Below are 5,467 nucleotides of genomic sequence, written 5' to 3' on the forward strand. Positions count from 1 at the left end.
TGGCGGCCTGATGAACTGTGCACGTTTATGCTTTCGACATATGGCAATATTTTCAAATTATAGGTGATTCTTCTTATTTTTTACGTGCGGACTATACACGGGTGTATGCGGAATCGCGCGCAACAGTGGCTGCCTGATGAACTGTGCACGTTTATGCCTTGGACATTGGCATTATTTTCAAATTATAGGTGATTCTTCTTATTTTGTATGTGCAGACTAAACACGCGTGTACGGGGTATTTCGGGCAAAAGAGGCTGCCTGATCAACTGTGCACGTTTGTGCTTTCGACATGTGCCATTATTTTCAAATTATAGGTGATTGTTCTTATTTTGTAGGTGCGGACTAAACACGCGTGTATGCGGTATTTCGCGCAACAGTGGCTGCCTGGTAAACTGTTCGCGTTGATGCTTTCGACATTGGCATTATGTTCAAATTATAGGCGATTCGTCTTATTTTGTAAGTGCGGACTAAACACGCTTGTCTGCGGTATTTCGGGCAACAGTGGCAGCCTGAGGAACTGTGCACGGTAATGCTTTCGACATATGGCATTATTTCCAAATTCTAGGTGATTCGTCTTATTTTGTATGTGCGGACTAGACACGCGTGTATGCGGTATTTCCCGCAACAGTGGCTGCCTGGTGAACTGTGCACGTCTATGCTTTCGACATCTGCCCTTATTTTCAAATTAAAGGTGATCCTTCTTATTTTGTACGTGCGGACTAAACACGGGTGTATGCGGTATTTCGCGCAACAGTGGGTGCCTGATGAACAGTGCACGTTTATACTTTCGACATTGGCATTATTTTCAAATTATAGGCGATCCGTCTTATTTTATACGTGCGGACTAAACACGCTTGTCTGCGGTATTTCGGGCAACAGTGTCTGCCTGAGGAACTGTGCACGGTAATACGTTCGACATCTGGCCTTATTTTCAAATTATAGGTGATTCTTCTCATTTTGTACGTGCGGGCTAAGCATGGGTGTATGCGGTATTTCGCGCAACAGTGGCTGCCTGATAAAGTGTTCACGTTTATGCTTTCGGCATCTGTCATTATTTTCAAATTATAGGCGATCCGTCTTATTTTATACGTGCGGACTAAACATGCTTGTATGCGGTATTTCGGGCAACAGTGTCTGCCTGAGGAACTGTGCACGGTAATACGTTCGACATCTGGCCTTATTTTCAAATTATAGGCGATTCGTCTTATTTTGTACGTGCGGACTAAGCACGGCTGTGTGTGGTATCTCGCGGAACAGTGCCTGCCTGATGAACTGTGCACGTTTATGCTTTCGACATTGGCATTATTTTCAAATTATAGGTGATTCTTCTTATTTTGTATGTGCAGACTAAACACGGGTGTATGCGGTATTTCGGGCAAAAGAGGCTGCCTGAGGAACTGTGCACGGCAATACGTTCGACATCTGGCCTCATTTTCAAATTATAGGTGATTCTTCTCATTTTGTACGTGCGGACTAAGCACGGGTGTATGCGGTATTTCGCGCAACAGTGGGTGCCTGATTAAGTGTTCACGTTTATGCTTTCGACATTGGCATTATTTTCAAATTATAGGCGATTCGTTTTATTTTGTAAGTGCGGACTAAACACGCTTGTCTGCGGTATTTCGGCCAATAGTGGCGGCCTGATGAACTGTGCACGTTTATGCTTTCGACATATGGCAATATTTTCAAATTATAGGTGATTCTTCTTATTTTTTACGTGCGGACTATACACGGGTGTATGCGGAATCGCGCGCAACAGTGGCTGCCTGATGAACTGTGCACGTTTATGCCTTGGACATTGGCATTATTTTCAAATTATAGGTGATTCTTCTTATTTTGTATGTGCAGACTAAACACGCGTTTATGGGGTATTTCGGGCAAAAGAGGCTGCCTGATCAACTGTGCACGTTTGTGCTTTCGACATGTGCCATTATTTTCAAATTATAGGTGATTGTTCTTATTTTGTAGGTGCGGACTAAACACGCTTGTCTGCGGTATTTCGGGCAACAGTGGCAGCCTGAGGAACTGTGCACGTTTATGCTTTTGACATATGGCCTTATTTTCAAATTATAGGTGATTCTTCTGATTTTGTACGTGCGGACTAAACACGGGTGTATGCGGTATTTCGCGCAACAGTGGGTGCCTGATGAACTGTGCACGTTTATACTTTCGACATTGGCATTATTTTCAAATTATAGGCGATCCGTCTTATTTTATACGTGCGGACTAAACACGCTTGTCTGCGGTATTTCGGGCAACAGTGTCTGCCTGAGGAACTGTGCACGGTAATACGTTCGACATCTGGCCTTATTTTCAAATTATAGGTGATTCTTCTCATTTTGTACGTGCGGGCTAAGCATGGGTGTATGCGGTATTTCGCGCAACAGTGGCTGCCTGATAAAGTGTTCACGTTTATGCTTTCGGCATCTGTCATTATTTTCAAATTTTAGGCGATTCGTCTTATTTTGTACGTGCGGACTAAACACGCGTGTATGCAGTATTTCGGGCAACAGAGGCTGCCTCTATGAACTGTGCACGTTTATGCTTTCGACATATGGCATTATTTTCAAATTATAGGTGATTCTTCTCATTTTGTATGTGCGGACTAAGCACGGGTGTATACGGTATTTCGCGCAACAGTGGCTGCCTGATAAAGTGTTCACGTTTATGCTTTCGGCATCTGTTATTATTTTCAAATTATAGGCGATCCGTCTTATTTTATACGTGCGGACTAAACATGCTTGTATGCGGTATTTCGGGCAACAGTGTCTGCCTGAGGAACTGTGCACGGTAATACGTTCGACATCTGGCCTTATTTTCATATTATAGGTGATTCTTCTCATTTTGTACGTGCGGACTAAGCACGGGTGTATGCGGTATTTCGCGCAACAGTGGCTGCCTGATAAAGTGTTCACGTTTATGCTTTCGGCATCTGTCATTATTTTCAAATTATAGGCGATTCGTCTTATTTTGTACGTGCGGACTAAGCACGGCTGTGTGTGGTATCTCGCGGAACAGTGGCTGCCTGATGAACTGTGCACGTTTATGCTTTCGACATTGGCATTATTTTCAAATTATAGGCGATTCGTCTTATTTTGTAAGTGCGGACTAAACACGCTTGTCTGCGGTATTTCGGGCAATAGTGGCGGACTGATGAACTGTGCACGTTTATGCTTTCGACATATTGCATTATTTTCAAATTATAGGTGATTCTTCTTATTTTGTACGTGCGGACTAAACACGGGTGTATGCGGAATCTCGCGCAACAGTGGCTGCCTGATGAACTGTGCACGTTTATGCTTTCGACATTGGCATTATTTTCAAATTATAGGCAATTTGTCTTAGTTTGTACGAGCTGACTAAACACGCGTGTATGCGGTATTTCGGGCAACAGAGGCTGCCTGATGAACTGTGCACGTTTATGCTTTCGACATTGGCATTATTTTCAAATTATAGGCGATTCGTCTTATTTTGTAAGTGCGGACTAAACACGCTTGTCTGCGGTATTTCGGGCAATAGTGGCGGCCTGATGAACTGTGCATGTTTATGCTTTCGACATATGGCATTATTTTCAAATTATAGGTGATTCTTCTAAGTTTGTACGAGCTGACTAAACACGGGTGTATGCGGTATTTCGCGCCACAGTGGCTGCATGATGAACTGTGCAGGTTTATGCTTTCGACATATGGCCTTATTTTCAAATTATAGGTGATTCTTCTTATTTTGTATGTGCAGACTAAACACGGGTGTATGCGGTATTTCGGGCAAAAGAGGCTGCCTGAGGAACTGTGCACGGCAATACGTTCGACATCTGGCCTTATTTTCAAATTATAGGTGATTCTTCTCATTTTGTACGTGCGGACTAAGCACGGGTGTATGCGGTATTTCGCGCAACAGTGGGTGCCTGATTAAGTGTTCACGTTTATGCTTTCGACATTTGCATTATTTTCAAATTATAGGCGATTCGTTTTATTTTGTAAGTGCGGACTAAACACGCTTGTCTGCGGTATTTCGGCCAATAGTGGCGGCCTGATGAACTGTGCACGTTTATGCTTTCGACATATGGCAATATTTTCAAATTATAGGTGATTCTTCTTATTTTTTACGTGCGGACTATACACGGGTGTATGCGGAATCGCGCGCAACAGTGGCTGCCTGATGAACTGTGCACGTTTATGCCTTGGACATTGGCATTATTTTCAAATTATAGGTGATTCTTCTTATTTTGTATGTGCAGACTAAACACGCGTGTACGGGGTATTTCGGGCAAAAGAGGCTGCCTGATCAACTGTGCACGTTTGTGCTTTCGACATGTGCCATTATTTTCAAATTATAGGTGATTGTTCTTATTTTGTAGGTGCGGACTAAACACGCGTGTATGCGGTATTTCGCGCAACAGTGGCTGCCTGGTAAACTGTTCGCGTTGATGCTTTCGACATTGGCATTATGTTCAAATTATAGGCGATTCGTCTTATTTTGTATGTGCAGACTAAACACGCGTGTACGGGGTATTTCGGGCAAAAGAGGCTGCCTGATCAACTGTGCACGTTTGTGCTTTCGACATGTGCCATTATTTTCAAATTATAGGTGATTGTTCTTATTTTGTAGGTGCGGACTAAACACGCGTGTATGCGGTATTTCGCGCAACAGTGGCTGCCTGGTAAACTGTTCGCGTTGATGCTTTCGACATTGGCATTATGTTCAAATTATAGGCGATTCGTCTTATTTTGTAAGTGCGGACTAAACACGCTTGTCTGCGGTATTTCGGGCAACAGTGGCAGCCTGAGGAACTGTGCACGGTAATGCTTTCGACATATGGCATTATTTCCAAATTCTAGGTGATTCGTCTTATTTTGTATGTGCGGACTAGACACGCGTGTATGCGGTATTTCCCGCAACAGTGGCTGCCTGGTGAACTGTGCACGTCTATGCTTTCGACATCTGCCCTTATTTTCAAATTAAAGGTGATCCTTCTTATTTTGTACGTGCGGACTAAACACGGGTGTATGCGGTATTTCGCGCAACAGTGGGTGCCTGATGAACAGTGCACGTTTATACTTTCGACATTGGCATTATTTTCAAATTATAGGCGATCCGTCTTATTTTATACGTGCGGACTAAACACGCTTGTCTGCGGTATTTCGGGCAACAGTGTCTGCCTGAGGAACTGTGCACGGTAATACGTTCGACATCTGGCCTTATTTTCAAATTATAGGTGATTCTTCTCATTTTGTACGTGCGGGCTAAGCATGGGTGTATGCGGTATTTCGCGCAACAGTGGCTGCCTGATAAAGTGTTCACGTTTATGCTTTCGGCATCTGTCATTATTTTCAAATTATAGGCGATCCGTCTTATTTTATACGTGCGGACTAAACATGCTTGTATGCGGTATTTCGGGCAACAGTGTCTGCCTGAGGAACTGTGCACGGTAATACGTTCGACATCTGGCCTTATTTTCAAATTATAG

This window comes from Ornithodoros turicata, chromosome 1 (genome assembly GCF_037126465.1).
Source record: "Ornithodoros turicata isolate Travis chromosome 1, ASM3712646v1, whole genome shotgun sequence".
Classification (NCBI taxonomy): domain Eukaryota; kingdom Metazoa; phylum Arthropoda; class Arachnida; order Ixodida; family Argasidae; genus Ornithodoros; species Ornithodoros turicata.